Here is an 18,090-nt window from a genome sequence, read left to right as displayed (position 1 = left end):
AGAGGTTTATAAGATGATCAGGGGAATAGATAGAGTAGACAGTCAGAGACTTCTTCCCCAGGTGGAACAAACCATTACAAGGGGACATAAATTTAAGGTGAATGGTGGAAGATATAGGGGGGATGTCAGAGGTAGGTTCTTTACCCAGAGAGTAGTGGGGGCATGGAATGCACTGCCTGTGGAAGTAGTTGAATCGGAAACATTAGGGACCTACAAGCAGCTATTGGATAGGTACATGGATTACGATAAAATGATATAGTGTGGATTTATTTGTTCTTAAGGGCAGCACGATAGCATTGTGGATAGCACAATTGCTTCACAGCTCCAGGGTCCCAGGTTCGATTCCGGCTTGGGTCACTGTCTGTGCGGAGTCTGCACATCCTCCCCGTGTCTGCGTGGGTTTCCTCCGGGCGCTCCGGTTTCCTCCCACAGTCCAAAGATGTGCAGGTTAGGTGGATTGGCCATGATAAATTGCCCTTAGTGTCCAAAATTGCCCTTAGTGTTGGGTGGAGGTGTTGACCTTGTGTAGGATGCTCTTTTCAAGAGCCAGTGCAGACTCAATGGGCCAAATGGCCTCCTTCTGCACTGTAAATTCAATGATAACCTTTGATTAATCTAGGACAAAGGTTCGGCACAACATCGTGGGCCGAAGGGCCTGTTCTGTGCTGTATTTTTCTATGTTCTATGTTCTATATCCGATTCTTACCGCATTTTGGGCAGGTTGAATGTCAAAACCTAATCCAACGCAAGAGTTTAGAACTTCTAATCGACTTTAACCAGCTGGAAAATTCGGGTCAGCAGACCGAGGGATTTAATAATAATCCTTATTATTGTCACAAGTAGGCTTACATTGACACTGCAATGAAGTTACTGTGAAAAGCCCCTAGTCGCCACACTCCGGCGCCTGTTCGGGTACACTGAGGGAGAATTCAGAATGTCCAATTCACCTAACAGCATGTCTTTCGGGACTTGTGGGAGGAAACCGGAGCACCCGGAGACAGGGGGAGAACGTGCAGACTCCGCACAGACAGTGACCCAAGCCGGGAAACAAACCTGAGACCCTGGAGCTGTGAAGCATTAGTGCGAACCACTGTGCTACTGTGCCGGGGGATTTACTGGATGCGGTGAAAATACTGGAATGAGGGCACGGTGACACAATGGTTGTCACAGCTACCCCACGGCGTCAGGGAACTGAGTTCGATCCTGGCCTTGGGTCACTGTCTGTGCGGAGTCTGCACGTTCTCCCTGCATCTGCGTGGGTTTCCTCCGGGTGCTCCGGTTTCTTCCCACAGTCCAAAGATGAGCAGATTAGGTAGGTTGGCTATGATAAATTGCCCTTAGTGTCCAAAAGGTTAGGTGGGGTTACGGGGATGGGATGGGGGACTGGGCCTGGGTAGGGTGCTCTTTCCAGGGGCCGGTGCAGAATCGATGGGCAGAATGGCCTCCTTCTGCACTGTAGGGATTCTTTGATTTTATGGTTATTCTATGATTTCTCAAATGGAAAACACAGATCAGAACAAGAAGCAGTGAACTGCAGTCGAATTGGACACAGGAAAGATATTTGATTGCAGCCCAGAATTCCTGCCAAACCTGGAATTAATACTTGGAAGTCCTTTCACAGCTGCCAAAACTACTGAAAACGCGTCGCTCGTAGCCACAAGCACCATGCACATCGACAGCAAAGCAGCGTCAAAGCCCCTGTTCCTTGTCATGCTTCAGAGAAGACACTTAAAAATAATTCCAACTCCAGTGCAGGAGTCGGGCACGGCGGTGTAAAATTAACTCACTACCTTCTGTAATTTTTCCCTGGAGCTGAACGGGTTCCCCGGGAAGGACGAGGGCAGCTGTGTGCCACTTCCCCAAAGGACCGGTCGCAAACAGCGTCGGCGTGGGGAGACGGCTCCAAGAGACGCAAACCACACTCCTTGGGGCACCGAGTAAGTGTGTTCAGCTGCCGAAACAGAGGAGGGATTAAAAACCAGCTCTGTTGCTGGCCGGGGTGGTGGAAAGGTTACTCAGCAAGAGTTCCGGGGATATCATCTCATGGATTCTATTTTAGGAGCATTGTCCCATCGAACATAGCTGCTATTAAAAGCTGTGGCTCATTGCCGCTGAGCAGGCGACAGGTGTTGGGGGGGGGGGGGGGGGGGGGGAGGCGATGCCTAAGTCACTCGGATGGTTTAAAACTGGCATTAAGGGCTTTTTCGCGTCTTCAATTATTAAGGAGGCACTCATCAGTCAAAGCTCGAGGGTAGAATGATACAATAGGCTGAAGGATTAATCCAAGTCTGAGATCTGGGGCTGGATTCCCCGATTTTCAGGCTATGCCCTGACGCCAGCCTGGGAACGGTGGCGTTTTACGACCGAAGATTTGGCGCAAAACGGGCCACCGATCCTCCATGTAGCTGGGCGCTAGCATGCCGGCAGCGTAGGGCACCAGGCTTTAGCTGCCGATACGGTTGGAGAATTGCCGGGTGTGTGGCTGCGCATGGCGGCGGGCTCCATGGTATTACTTGTCGAGTTCCCGACAAGTAATACCACGAGAGACCCTCACCGTCGGGAATTCGGCCGATCGGGGGCGGAGCATCGGGGGGGAGGACTTCAGGCAACGTCTTTGGAAGGGGCAGAGCATCGCGAAAGCGGCGTCGCCCCCGATTCCGGAGCGAACCTTGATTCCCCGGCCGATCGGCGAACGCGGTTTCGGCGTCGGCGACGGAGAATCCCGCCCCTGGTGTTTATTTTCCCATTTTGTCCTCATTGAAGCTTGTGTAATTTTTGCAGAATCCTCCTTGACATTTACAGTAATGATCCGTGTTTTCCAAATTAAACCCAACCTGATGAACCTTATCGTCTCTGCCATCCCTTCTCTACCAAACGCTCAAAGGGGCAATAATGAGCACAGTGATAATGCCACTGGATTTCAAATCTAGAGGCCCAGGCTAGTGCTCTGGTGACAAGGGTTCCAATCCCACCCCAGCGGCTGGTGAAATTTAAATTCAAAGAATAAATCTCTCAGTGACGGCAACTACCATTATTGTTATAATTTGGTTCACTGAGGGCAGCATGGTGGCACAGTGGTTAGCACTGCTGCCTCACAGCACCAGGGACCTGGGTTTGATTCTGACTTCAAGTGACTGTGTGGAGTTTGCACCTTCTCCCCGTGTCTGTGTGGGTTTCCTCCGGTTTCCTCCCACAATCCAAAGATGCGCGGGTTAGGTAGATTGGCCGTGCTAAATTGCCACTTAGTCTCCAAGGTTTGGTTCCGGGGATCGGGGTGGGGGAAGTGGGCCTGGGTAGGGTGCTCTTTCGGAGGGTCTGTGCAGACTTGATGGATCGAACAGCCTCCTCCTGCACTGTAGGTATTCTAGAATGCCCCTTCAGGGGAAAAAAAATAAATCTTCTGTCCTCACTTGGCCTGGCCTACATGTGGCTCCTGACTGCCAGCAATGTGGTTGACACAATGGCCTCCGAAGTTGCCTTGCAAGCCACTCATTTCAATGGCAATTAGGCAGGGGAGCAAACGTTGGGCTTTCCAGTGATGCACACATTCCATGAAAAAGCACAAATCTCACTTCTTCTCTTCCCTTCTGTCCCAATTGGGTGGCATAGTGGTATTGTCACTGGACTAGTAAAGCAGAGACCCAGAGGACCCTGGTTCAAATCCTGCCACTGCAGATGATCAAATGTGAAGTCAATTAAAAAAAACGAATTAAAAAAGTCTAACGTGACCATGAAACCATGGTCGATTGTTGTAAAAACCCATCTGGTTCACTAATGTCCTTTAGTGAAGGAAATCTGCCGTCCTTACCTGGTCTGGCCTACATGTGACTCTTAACTGCTCCTTGTAACTGTTAATGTAAGCCTACTTGTGACACTAATAAAGATTATTATTATTAAGGGCAATTAGGGATGGTCCATAAATGCTGGCACAGCCTGCGACGCCCACCTCCCATGAACCAATACAAGAAAACCACATCCACGTGGGGCATGAGAGCAGCCACCCCCAAATCTCTCACCTCACTGGCCAAAAGGTGACCTCCTGACTGGGGTGTGCGCATAATGTAGCCATTACACTCCAGGGTTTCCTCATCCGGAGTCTTTTGGGCAGAATGTTCTCATGACCTCAATAAAGACAGCCCTTGCATTGCTGCGCACGGGCCTTGCATTGCCGCGCACGGGCCTTGCATTGCCGCGCACGGCCCTTACATTGCCACACACATATGTAAATCTTTAATCCAGAGTTAATCCCAAGTAACACCAAGAGTAAAGTTGTGCAGATAGTCGCTTAGATGAAGCTGGCATTCCGTTGAGGATAAGGGTGGAATTGTCCCAGAATTTGGCCAAGAGCCAGGCCCAGGCAGAAAACCAGCATGTGACTCTCCAGTCGCACCAGACCAATTCTCTCGCAAAATCTTGAGCCTCTTGGGCAAAACAAGCCGAATGGGCGGGTTTATGCCATCACTCTGGTGAGGCAGGGCCTCAGAGAGCTGGTACCGCCCCCAAGGAGATCAGGGTACAATCTTTAAGATGGCACCCTGATCAGCGTGGCTGCCTGACAGACGCTGCCCCCATTACAGGGGTATTGGGTACACCCCCGCCTCCCCCCCTCGTCGACATACCATTCCCGCCCTCCGCACATCCATCGGCAGAATTGAAATCCCCCCCAATTTTTATCTATAAACCCCCGCCCGCACCACATATCAATGCATAAAGTGCGGGGCGGTACGGTGGCACAGTGATTAGCACTGCTGCCTCTCAGCACCAGGGAGAATCCGGCCTTGGGTAACCATTGTGTGGAGTGTGCGCTTTCTCCCTGTGTGTGCGTGGGTTTCCTCTGGGCGCCCCGGTTTCCTCCCTGTCCAAAAGGTTTAGTGGTCAGGTGGATCCATGCCCTGTTCCACCACAGGACCTCCTGTCTGTCTCATCAGCTGTGGCCCAAGGTGTTCTCATCCCTGAAACAAACGTCAAAGCTTGACTAACTCTGTTAAGACTGTGGCTATAAGAGAAGGTCAAAGGACAGGAATCCTGCGGCGAGTAACTCACCTCCTGACTCCCCAAAACCTTTCCACCATCTAGAAGGCACAAGTTAAGAGTGCGATGGAATACTCACCATTTGTCTGGATGAGTGTAGCTCCAAGAAAACTCAAGAAGCTCGACACCATCCAGGACAAAGCGGCCCCGCTTGATTGGTACCCTGTCCAAAAAGGTCCACACCCTCCACCACCGACGCACAGTAGCAGCCGTGTGTACCATCTACAAGATGCACGGCAGGAACTCACCAAGGTTCCTTATACAACACCTTCCAAACCCACGACCACCACCATCTAGAAGGACATGAGCAGCAGATATCTGGGAGCCCCACCACCTGGAGGTTCCCCTCCAAGTCACTCACCACCCTGACTTGGAAATATATCGCCGTTCCTTCACTGTCGTTGAGGCAACATCCTGGAACTCCCTCTCTAACAGCACAGTGGGTGTGTCTACACCTTATAGGCTGCAGCGGGTTCAATATGGCAGCTCACCACCACCTTCTGAAGGACAACTCGGGATGGGCAGTAAATCTTGGCCTAGCTGCAGCGGTGGTGCTTTTCCCACGGGAGGCAACAGGAGCAGCATTGAGGGGCCCAGGCGATGCAGCCGGAGGAGCAGTGAAGGTCAGAGTGGGTCACTGAGTGCGAGGCAGCCGGAGCCCCATTGGGACAAGGGTCTCACCCCCGCAACCTAAAAATGTGCAGGTTAGGTGGATTGGCCACGCTAAATTGCCCCTTAATTAGAAAAAAAAAATTGGGTACTCTAGTTTAAAAAAAAATAATGGTTTCCCCGTGGGCTTCAGGTGGGTTACGAAACCCCTCCCCCTCCCAAAGTCCGAATGTCCCCCCTGTGCCGCCATCAGCGGGGGCCTCCTGCGCCACTTCGCCCGAGGCTGAGCTTCTGCCTGTGGCGGTTTTGGGTCAGGCGCTGTATTACGGTTTGCTGACCGCATTTTTCTGGCCGTCCTCCGGAGGGCTATCACCGGAATCGTGGCCCTGGACACAACATTGTCCGTCTGCTTCTGTGCCCATATCGGAGCCGGAGCCACCTTCCTCCTGCTGATCCGGTCGATGGGCCGTGGCCACTTGGGTCCTCTGGGCTGAGGGGCGGTTTGTGGCATGGTGGAGGCATTGACGTTTCTGGTCGGGCATCATGTAGAGCGGGTTCCCACCTCTTGAGGTGGTCCACATGTTTTCGTTAGACTTTCCCATGGACTATAACTGTGTAGGAGACTGACCCTGTTCTGTCGAACACAACTCCCGGGAGCCAAAGACCACACCTGGAATATTATATGTCATTTTGGTCTTCTTATCTGAAGAATGATGTTGTGCAGAGTGCAGCGAAGATTTACCAGACTGATTCCTGGGATGGCGAGGCTGACGTATGAGAAGAGATTGAGTCGGTGAGGATTATATTTACTTGCGCTCAGAAGAATGAAGGGGAATCTCAACGAAACCTATAAAATTCGAACAGGATTGGACAGGGTAGATAGGAGAAGGATGTTTCCAATGGCAAGTCAGTCCAGAACCAGGGGCCACGGTCTAAGGATGGGCGTTAAACCATTTAGGACTGAGATGAGGAGAAATCTCTTCTCCCAGAGAGTGGTGAGCTTGTGAAATTCGCTACAACAGGAAGCAGTTGAGGACAAAACATTGTATGTTTTCAAGAAGCAGTTAGATATAGCACCTGGGACAAAGGGGATCAAAGGATATGGGGGGGAAAGTGGGAACAGATTTCTGAGTTGGATGATCAGCCATGATCATAATGAATGGCGGTACATCATTGAAGGGCCGAATGGCTTCCTCCTGCTCCTATTTTCTATGTTACAAGGGGACATAAATTTAAGGTGAATGGTGGAAGATATAGGGGGGATGTCAGAGGTAGGTTCTTTACCCAGAGAGTAGTGGGGGCATGGAATGCACTGCCTGTGGAAGTAGTTGAGTCAGAAACATTGGGGACCTTCAAGCGGCTATTGGATAGGTACATGGATTACGGTAGGAAAATGGGGTGTAGATTAATTTGTTCTTAATCGAGGACATAAGTTCGGCACCACATCGTGGGCCGAAGGGCCTGTTCTGTGCTGCATTTTTCTATGTTCTATATTCTATGTTACTATGTGTCAAGTTACAGAAGGTTACATAGAATGTACAACACAGACACAGGCCATTCGGCCCAACGGATCCATGCTCAAATTTGTGAGTCTCCTCCCACTCTTCCTCTCACCCTATTGGCCTATCCTTCCATTCCTTTCTTCCTCCTGTGTTATTCCCACTTCCACCGAAGTATGTCGATGCTATTCACCTCAACACTCCTGGTAGGAGTGAATTCCCCACCTGATTGATGAGTGATGTATTTGTGCTCTTTACTTTGTGTCTCCCTCACAACTTGGAACACCCTCTCCGCGTCAACCCTGTCAAAATCCTTCCTAATCTCTCAAACCTCGAAAGGGTCATCCCTTTAGCTTTTCTCCAGTCAAAAGGACCTCAGCCTGTTTAGCCTTTCCGGCAGTTGTTGCTGCCCATTTACGGCATCCTCCTTCTGAATCTTGTTTTGCACCTTCTCCATTGCCTCCATGTTGCAATATGCAGACCAGAGCTCTTCACTAGACCTCTAGGTGTGGTCTAACCAACATTCATATCAAGCTCCTTCTAAGCTGTCTGCTTTTCAGTTGTATTCCTTCAGAAATGAAGCACAGTGCGTGATTTGCCTTTCTCGTTACATAGACTTTAGTTCCTCTGGTCCTGTGCAGGACAATGGGCAGCAAGACTTGGCCATCTGCCTCGGTCCATCACAACCTCTCTCGCTCCAGCCCAAGGGCCATCCCCGCTCTTCTGCTGGAGCAGTCGCACAGAAACATAAAAGATAGGAACAGGAGTAGGCCATTCGGCCCCTCGAGCCTGCTTCGCCATTCAGTATGATCATGGCTGACCCTCTCTCTCGAGGCCATGTCCCGTGCTCTCTCCCTACCCCTTATCGCCTTTAGACTCGAGAAATCTGTCGATTTCCTTCCTAAATATATTCAGGGACTTGGCCTGCACGGCTTTCTGTGGTCGAGAATTTCACAGGGTTCACCATGGGCGGCACGGGGTTAGCATTGTTGCTTCACAGGGACCCGGGTCTGATTCCCGGCTTGGGTCACTGTCTGTGCGGAGTCTGCACGTTCTCCCCGCGTCTGCGTGGGTTTCCTCCGGGCGCTCCGGTTTCCTCCCACAAGTCTCGAAAGACGTGCTTGTTAGGTGAATTGGACAAGGGGGCATAACTATAAGATTCAGGGGGGGAGATATCGGAGGGATGTCCGAGGTAGGTTCTTTACTCAGAGAGTGGTTAGGGTGTGGAATGGACTGCCTGCTGTGACAGTGGAGTCGGACATTTTAGGAACTTTCAAGCGGTTATTGGATAGGCACATGGAGCACACCAGAATAACAGGGAGTGGGATAGCTTGCTCTTGGTTTCCGACAAATCTCGGCACAACATCGAGGGCTGAAGGGCCTGTTCTGTGCTGTACTGTTCTATGTTCCAATCTGAATTCTCCCTCTGTGTACCCGAACAGGCGCCGGAATGTGGCGACTCGAGGATTTTCACAGTAACTTCATTGCAGAATTAATGTAAGCCTACTTGTGACAATAATAAAGATTATTATTATTACCATCTGAGTGCAGAGGTTTCTCCTCATTTCTCCTCAAAATGCCAGAATTAAAGTGTACCATTCTTGTCATTACAGTTCCTCACCTTCAACGTAACACAAACCCAGTGTCAAAGAAAAGGTAGGCATCTCACAGAGGCAGCAATCCAATGTTTGAATTACCCAATTATTAACTATTGAAGGCTCGCTCATGAAACTGCTGTGAGTCATTGTAAACCCGGTTGCATAGCATCATGCTGGGTTGAGAACCATTAAAGATTCACTGACATTTCAACAGGCTCGCTTGAACAAAGTGATTGTTAACTGCAAACTTTACTGGCGTGTTCTATATTTACAGCAGGCCCGTGTGAATGTTGTGATGCGTTTACATGTCATTTCACTTCACCCAGCGCTGCATTGTACTCCATGAGCATAGCCGCCTGTTCCTTTCGCCTTTACTTGAAGGGGGCTGTTATGTTAGGCTTCTTCATGTAGCATAAGCTGCTTCCTTGATGTGCACTCTGACAAAGGAAGGTTCAGACTTGGAGATAGGTTGAAACACATTTATTGAATAGTTTACAATTCTCCGACTTGAGTTCGACTCTCCTGCTAATCTTGCTATTGTAACTCAGTCTAACTAACCAGTCTGCTCCAATCCATGCGGTGGGTGTGATGCTTCCTGATCTGCCCCTGTCTCTTTGAGTGTCGCCTATGGAAAGAGGAAGAGCATGTGTGCCCTGTCCTTTTATATGGGTAGCCCCCTTGTGGTAGTGTCACCTCTGGGTGTGTCTTGACTGCTCATTGGTCGTGTCCTACCTTACTGACCTATTGGTTGAATGTCTGCATGTCATGATGTCTCTGGTGCTCCCTCTAGTGTTTATTTAGTTCTAGTGTATCTACATTAACCCCTTGTGTATTTACAGTGATGCATATCACCACAGGGGTTACTTGCTGAACCACCGCAAGGTGCTGCAATTCTTTTCCCCAGTCGGTCGGGCGAGAGGGCAGACCCCTGCACTGTTGCCATCAACTAAATCCACGTGCTCGCTGTCTAGCCCACTCAGCTAATCGGTACCCTTCTCTTAATGAGCTTCCTCTTAATTGCGTCTGTGCCGGTTGCCTCCTTGTGGTAGCGATTTCAACATTTTCACCCACTCACTGGGTAGCTCTTGGGGCTAAAGGGATCAAAGGATATTGGGGGCAATGGGGTCAGGTTACTGAGTTGGATGATCATCCGTGATCTCAATGAGTGGCGGAGCATGCGTGAAGGGCCGAGCGGCCTGCTCCTGCCCCTATTTTTCTGTGTAAGGACGTTTTTCCTGAATTGCGTGCTGGATTTTGGAGTTCCAATTACTTCATTATACAGCCGAGCGGGTGGCAGTCACGTGCATTTTGGGCCAATCTGAGCAAAAGTTGACTTTACCCCGGATTGGCAAATACTGGCACAGTCATCACTGGGAGAGCCCGCAATGATTTACACGTTACTAGGGCGGCACGGCGGTTAGCATCGGCAGGGTCCCAGGTTCGATTCCGGCCTCAGGTCACTGTCTGTGTGGAGTTTGCACGTTCTTCCTGTGTCTGCGTGGGTTTCGTAGAACATAGAACATACAGTGCTGAAGGAGGCCATTCGGCCCATCGAGTCTGCACCGACCCACTTAAGCCCTCACTTCCACCCTATCCCCGTAACCCAATAACCCCTTCTAACCTTTTTGGTCACTGAGGGCAATTATCATGGCCAATCCACCTAACCCGCATGTCTTTGGACTGTGGGAGGAAACCGGAGCACCCGGAGGAAACCCACGCAGACACGGGGAGAACGTGCAGACTCCGCTCAGACAGTGACCCAGTGGGAGATCGAACCTGGGACCCTGGCGCTGTGAAGCCACTGTGCTAACCGCTGTGCTACCGTGGGTGTCCCGGTTTCCTCCCACAGTCCAAAAATGTGCACGTTAGTTGGGGTTACAGAGATAGGGCAGAGGCGTGGGCCCGGGTAGGATGCTCTTTCAGCGGGTCGGTGCAGACTCGATGGGCCAAATGGCCTCATTCTGTACTGCTGGGATTCTATGGTGACAAATATTTGAGCCACATCACCATCTAGTGGTTCTAACTGCAAACTTCAGCTTGACGTACAGGAAATTGTCTTCTTAGAACTCAACATTGTGGATTGCGTTTCACAAAATGTGAAACACTTTTATTAATTCGATAGTACCTACTCGCAATGATACCGGTTGCTTCCGAATCCCATGAGTTAGGGTCTCGGCTGGTCAGTCCTTCGATAGATGTCCCACCACAACTTCAGAATGGCTGACCAGGTCACCCTACCGACCGCAGTAACCATGCCCTTCAGGGCTTTAAACATAGAACATAGAACAGTACAGCAAAGAATAGGCCCTTCGGCCCTCGATGTTGTGTCGAGCATTGTCCGAAACCAAGATCAAGGCGCGCGATTCTCCGATGCCGCGCCGTTCGGGAGAATCGCCTGGGGCACCATTTTTTCACGCGACGCCGGTCCGACGCCCTCCCGCGATGCACCCAAGCGGCGAGATCGCCACTATCTAGTTCTACGCGGCACAGTCCGGTGAATCGCCCGAGACACACAAAATGGCGATTCTCCGCCACCCCCGCTATTCTCAGGCCTGTATGGGCCGAGTGGCCTGCCCAAAACGACGGCTTCCCGCCGGCGCCATTCACGCCTGGTCGCTTCCGGCGGGAACAGCATGGGAACGCTGGGGGGGGGGGGGGGGGGCCTGTGGGGGGGCGAGGGGGGTTCTTTCACCGGGGACGCAAAAGGGGTCTGGCCCGTGATTGGTGGCCACCGATCGGTGGACCGGCCTCTCTGAAGGAGGACCTCCTTTCCTCCGCACCCCGCAAGATCCATCCGACATCTTCTTGCGGGGCGGCCTCGGGGAGAACGGCAACCGTGCATGCGCGGGTGACGCCAGTTAGGCGTCGGATGACGCGGCGCCGCTTTTATGCGGCACCAATGCCCGGTGCATGCTGACGACGCTGCTTTAGCGACACGCCCCCCCGAGTTTCTCGCGGCCCCGATCCTAGCCCATTGTCGGGGCCTGAATCGGTCGAGATCAGGTCCGTTTCGTGCCGTCGTGATCCTCGACGGCGTTCACGATGGCGTGGGCACTTAGTCGCGGGAGTGGAGAATCGCCCCAAGCTATCCCACTTCCTGTCATTCTGGTGTGCTCCATGTGCCTATCCAATAACCGCTTGAAAGTTCCTAAAGTGTCCGACTCCACTATCATAGCAGGCAGTCCATTCCACACCCGAACCACTCTCTGAGTAAAGAACCTACCTCGGACATCGCTCCTATATCCCCCACCCTGAACCTTATAGTTATGCCCCCCTGTAACAGCTACATCCACCCGAGGAAATAATTTCTGAATATCCACTCTATCTATCCCCCTCATTATCTTATAAACCTCTATTAAGTCGCCTCTCATTCTCCTCTGCTCCAAAGAGAAAAGCCCTAGCTCCCTCAACCTTTCCTCATAAGACCTATCCTGCAAACCAGGCAGCATCCTGGTAAATCTCCTTTGCACCGTTTCCAATGCTTCCACATCCTTCCTATAGTGAGGTGACCAGAACTGCACACACTACTCCAAATGTGGTCTCACCAGGGTCATGTATAGTTGCAGCATCGCGGCTCTTAAACACAAGCCCCCTGTTAATAAACGCTAACACACTATAAGCCTTCTTCATGGCTCTATCCACTTGAGTGGCAACCTTCAGAGATCTGTGGACATGAACCCCAAGATCTCTCTGTTCCTCCACATTCCTCAGAACCCTGCTGTTGACCCTGTAATCTGCATTCAAATTTTTTCTACCAAAATGAATCACCTCGCATTTATCAGGGTTAAACTCCATCTGCCATTTTTCGGCCCAGCTCTACATCCTATCAATGTCTCTTTGCAGCCTACAACAGACCTCCACCTCATCCACTACTCCACCAATCTTGGTGTCATCAGCAAATTTACTGACCCACCCTTCAGCCCCCCCCTCCAAGTCATTTATAAAAATCACAAATAGCAGAGGACCCAGCACTGATCCCTGTGGTACACCGCTGGTAACTGGTCTCCAGTCTGAAAATTTTCCATCTACCATCACCCTCTGTCTTCTAGTTGAATGCCAGTTACTTATCCAATTGGCCAGATTTCCCTCTCTCCCACACCTCCTTACTTTCTTCATGAGCCGACCATGGGGAACCTTATCAAACGGCTTACTAAAATCCATGTATACGACATCAACTGCTCTACCTTCATCTACACATTTAATTACCTCCTCAAAGAATTCAATCAAATTTGTGAGGCAAGACTTACCCTTCACAAATCCATGTTGACTATCCCGGATTAAGCTGCATCTTTCCAAATGGTCATAAATCCTATTCTTCAGGACATTTTCCATTAACTTACCAACCACCAAAATAAGAGTATGTGGCCTATAATTACCAGGGTCATTCCTATTCCCTTTCTTGAACAGAGGAACAACATTCACCACTCTCCAGTCCTCTGGCATTATCCCGTGGACAGTGAGGACCCAAAGATCAAAGCCAAAGACTCTGCAATCTCATCCCTTGCCTCCCAAAGAATCATTGGATATATCCCATCTGGCCCAGGGGACTTGTCGACCCTCAGGTTTTTCAAAATTGCTAATACATCCTTCCTCAGAACATCTACCTCCTCCAGCCTACCCACCTGTATCACACTTTCATCCTCAAAAACATGGCCCCTCTCCTTTGTGAACACTGAAGAAAAGTATTCATTCAACGCCTCTCCTATTTCTTCTGACTCCATGCACAAGCTCCCACTACTGTCCTTGACTGGCCCTACCCTCACCCTGGTCATTCTTTTATTTCTCACATAAGAGTAAAAATCCTTGAGGTTTTCCTTGATCTGACCCGCCAAGGACTTCTCATGCCCCCTCCTAGCTCTCCTAAGCCCTTTTTTCAGCTCATTCCTTGCTACCTTGTAACCCTCAAGTGACCCAACTGAACCTTGTTTTCTCATCCTTACATACTCTTCCTTTTTCCTCTTGACAAGACATTCAACCTCTTTTGTGAACCATGGTTCCCTCACACGGCCATTTCCTCCCTTCCTGACAGGGACATACCTATCAAGGACACGCAGTATTTGTTCCTTGAACAAGCTCCACTTTTCATTTGTGCCTTTCCCTGACAGTTTCTGTTCCATTCTTATGCTCCCTAATTCTTGCCTAATCACATCATAATTACCTCTCCCCCAATTATAAACCTTGCCCTGCCGTATGGCCCTATCCCTCTCCGTTGCAAGAGTGAAAGGCACCGAATTGTGGTCACTATCTCCAAAGTGCTCTCCCACAAACAAATCTAACACTTAGCCCGGCTCATTACCCAGTACTAAATCCAATGTGGCCCCCCCCTCTTGTCGGCCTATCCACATATTGTGTCAGGAAACCCTCCTGCACATAGTGTACAAAAACTGCCCCATCCAAACTGTTCGACCTATAGAGGTTCCAATCAATATTTGGAAAGTTAAAGTCACCCATGACAACTACCCTGAGACCTCCACATCTATCCATAATCTGTTTTGCAATTTCTCCCTCCACATCGCTATTACTATTTGGGGGCCTGTAGAAAACTCCTAACAACGTGACCGCTCCTTTCCTATTTCTAACTTCGACCCATATTTCCTCAGTAGGCAGATCCCCTTCGAACTGCCTTTCTGCATCCGTTGAACTATCCTTGATTAACAATGCTACTCCTCCACCTCTTTTACCACCTTCCCGACTCTTACTGAAACATCTATACCCCGGAACTTCCAACAACCATTCCTGTCCCTGTTCGAACCATGTCTCCGTAATGGTTTTGTATTTATCGACCTTCCTGACCCTGGGCCTTGGCATATAGGCAATACCTTAAATTGGATCATCCGCTTGGAGTATTAACCTCACCTTGGCTGATCAATATCTGCGGCCAGTCCGAACATGACTCAGGTGCCAAGGTAAATCGTGGCAAGAGCGAGGCTATGTTCTTCGAGAACTGGGCCGACCGATCCCTTGTCCCCTTCACCGTCAAGTCAGACGGCCTGAAGGTGCTGGCTTTATAGTTCGGAGAGACCAAGGTGGGTGTTAGAACCTGGAAGGAGCGAGTAGGTGCAATGAACCAAAAACTGAGTTTGTGGGAGCGACGATCCCTCACCACGGCAACTAAGAACGTGGTCATCAGGTGTCGGGCACTCTCGGCAAAACTGCGCGTGGCACGCACATCGCCCGTTCCCCACCCCTGCATGGTGGCGATCACCTGAGCTGCTTTCTGTTTCATCTCGAGGTCAAAAATGGACCACGTTCACAGGGACGTGATGTCCCTTTCGATAAAGAGGGACAAAACGTGCCCAATATCGCCCTGCCCCTGATGGCCACCTTTGTGTGTGGCTGTATCAAACTGTGCGTATGCGTAAACACAAAGTGACACACTGTGTTGAGGTTGTACCTGTCCCCGGTGTTGTGAAGGGTGGGTTTGGCCACACTGTCACAGAACACTCCAAGTAGTTGAACCGTGTGGTACCACCTGTCCCTCGTGGACGAACCTATGCAGAGAAACACCTTCGACCACAAGTCCATCGGGCAGTGGTCGGCACGTAACGTCCTAGAGGCCTTTTAGGGAAAGGAGATGGTGGATCCTGTCGTATGTTTCCCTGGGCAGACTGCCGAGGTCATTTTGGCAGAATGCCTCATCCCCTGAACTTTCAAACACACACCAAGACCTAGCAGGTGAGAAAGACCCTCCCTGTCAAATCCTTCCTGCATGCCCAGAGTCTCACCCCATCTGCACATTGCCCTCGAGCTGACTGCGTTGAGGAAGTGACCGCTGTCCACCTCCTTTTCGAATGAGCCTTTGCAAAGAAGGTGTGGAGAGAGATTAGATGGTTTTTTTGTCCAGGTTCACCCCGAGCAGCCCCGTGACAGAGGTCAACGTACTGCAAGGGACTCCCAGGGACGCCCACGGAGGCAAAGAGCTGGAGGATTGTCAGCTCAGTGAAAGACCTCTTTGGTTTGCCCGAAACTTGTTGGTTGTCCAGTGCAAAGAGCTGTTCCAGACCGAGTGTTGCAGACTGCCACATCCGAACGCCCAGGACTATGTGCTGAGGGCTGCACTAACGCTTGGGTCAGCCTCCACAGAGGCGTAATGGGGGAAAGTCGCTGTCTTAAGATTTTTCAGCCTTAAGCCATAGCGAACTGCGGGGAGGGGAATTGTATAGAACCCCTCGGGCTGTTGATCTGATAAGCATGATGGCGGCGGAGCGTGCTGACTTTCTGTGAGCTCTCTCACACAGATCCTCTTCCGAACATCTCCTATAACCGTACTAATCTCTTCAAACTTAATTCTAACACTAACACTATCACTAACCTCTCTCTTTTATGTTCTCCTGCAGGTTTGAAGATCCTCAGAAGACTGGGTCAGGTGACCCGACCCAACAGGACTCCTCCAACACTGATCTCTTCACACATCTTCTCTGCTGAGTAGTACTACACTCCTGTCTGCTTTAGCCGATGACTGTGTCTATGTATTTACATTGACTATTTTATGTTTGCCCTATTATGTATTTTCTTTTCATGTACGGAGTGATCTTTCTGAACTGTACGCAGAACAATGCTTTTCACTGTACCTCGGTACACGTGACAATAAACAAATCCAATCTGAATGTTTTACATGTGTTACAATTGTTTGGCTGAACTCCAGACTGCAACTTGAGGTTTGTAGACAACTTAAATATCTTTGCACCATTGGTAACGACCATTTTGAAACGTCTGTAATGTTTCTTTGACTGTATTGAAGTGCCTTAGAGCGCAACATGACGTGTGCGGAGAACCTGAATATCATTGCACATTGTGTGATGGCTACTTTGAAATGTTTGTAATGTTCCTTCAGGTATTTTATGAAGAATGTATATTTCTGGACAAAAAGAATTAACTTCACCCTGGCCATCCAGGGCCACCTCTGCAGGCGCACGCCAACAATGGGGGTCATGACGTGGAGATGCCGGCGTTGGACTGGGGTGAGCACAGTAAGAAGTCTCCTAACACCAGGTTAAAGTCCAACACCTGAGGAATTCACCTGAGGAAGGAGCAGCGCGCCGGAAGCTGGTGATTTGAAACAAACCTGTTGGACTTTAACCTGATGTTGTAAGACTACGAACATGGGGGTGGTCACAGAGTCTTGGGGCAGGAAGAAGGCCATTAACACATTCCTGAGTGGCCATAGTTCGGTTCAGCTTCTGAAGTAAAAGTGTCTGTTGCAAACCACCACCTCGGGGTGGGGGGGGGGGACAGCCCTGATACGTCTGTGTGTGTATTTGAGGCAGCAGTGCTAACCAATGCGCCACCATGTCGCCCATTTTTACGAAGCTTCAATATGAGGCTCAGCGGTGTCTTCTGGCAAAACCTCTTCCCCGTAGCTCCATCTTCGTACCACTGTGAGAGAAACTCGGCCTGCAGGACTCCACGGCAACGAGCTTCCATTCATTAATAGGAAAGAAATAAAAACACAGTTACATAATTAAAAGTGATTAATTACAATTTAAATGATGCATAGGCAAACAGTTTGCATAACCTTTCCCCGTATCCGTTAAAGATCTGAATTAAATATATTTTGATGCCCTTAGCGAAGCCTGCAATTAGTTTGGATTCTCTGAAAACTTTACACAGAACAAGAACACTGAATATACAGTGCAGAAGGAGGCCATTCAGCCCATCGAGTCTGCACCGACCCACTTAAGCCCTCACTTCTACCCAATCCCAGTAACCCAATAACCCCTCCTAACCTTTTATGGTCACAATGGGCAATTTATCACGGCCAATCCACCTAACCTGAACATCTTTGGGCTGTGGGAGGAAACCGGAGCACCCGGAGGAAACCCACGCACACACGGGGAGAACGTGCAGATGCCGCACAGACAGTGACCCAGCGGGGAATCAAACCTAGGACCCTGGCGCTGAGAAGCCACAGTGCCATCCACTTGTGCTACCGTGCTGCCCACAAAGTTCTTTAGAAGTAGAAATGAACATACTGCACAGATTAAGGCCCAGACCATTTATCCATGGTGTGGTTGGCATTTGACCTCACAGGAGCTTCCTTCCATCACCCTGTCAACATTCTCTTCGATTGCTTTCAGAGTGAGTTAGTGAAGGTGTGCTTGGTGTTCGGGATTCGTGGTGGGCATGGAGGAATGGGGGTGGCTGGCATTCTGGGCGTGGTGGGGGTGGGGGGGGGGTGGGGGGAGGGGGGGTGGTGTCGATGGGAACGGTTAGCCGAGGTGAGAAAACCAGGGGCCTAAAGGGCAGTGTCGGTGCTGTGTACGTGTGGGTTCACCTCATCTTGATGGCTGGCAGAATCCTTACCAGAATCCCTCTGATAACTCTCTTTATGACGCATAGAAGAGTCAAGCCTG

At 50.3% G+C, this 18,090-nt stretch overlaps 1 protein-coding gene and 1 long non-coding RNA gene across 2 annotated transcripts in view; one reads left to right on the top strand and one right to left on the bottom strand.

Moving 5' to 3' along the window:
* palld (palladin, cytoskeletal associated protein) overlaps positions 1–1,923 on the bottom strand; it is a 614,708-nt gene extending 612,785 nt beyond the window's left edge. Inside the window, exon 1 of the mRNA XM_072515728.1 lies at positions 1,791–1,923. The gene's annotated coding sequence lies outside the window, so the exon portion shown is untranslated. The remainder of the gene's footprint in view (positions 1–1,790) is intronic.
* Positions 1,824–16,348, top strand: LOC140429129 (uncharacterized). The gene is made up of 2 exons (XR_011948988.1): positions 1,824–1,937; positions 16,075–16,348. It is a non-coding gene; the product is annotated as an uncharacterized lncRNA (long non-coding RNA).
* The last annotated feature ends 1,742 nt before the right edge of the window (positions 16,349–18,090 follow it).

Source organism: Scyliorhinus torazame, chromosome 9 (genome assembly GCF_047496885.1).
Source record: "Scyliorhinus torazame isolate Kashiwa2021f chromosome 9, sScyTor2.1, whole genome shotgun sequence".
NCBI classification, from domain to species: Eukaryota; Metazoa; Chordata; class Chondrichthyes; order Carcharhiniformes; family Scyliorhinidae; genus Scyliorhinus; species Scyliorhinus torazame.
The sequence above is the reverse complement of the archived record's forward strand: the minus strand, read 5'-3'. Positions and strand labels throughout refer to the sequence as shown.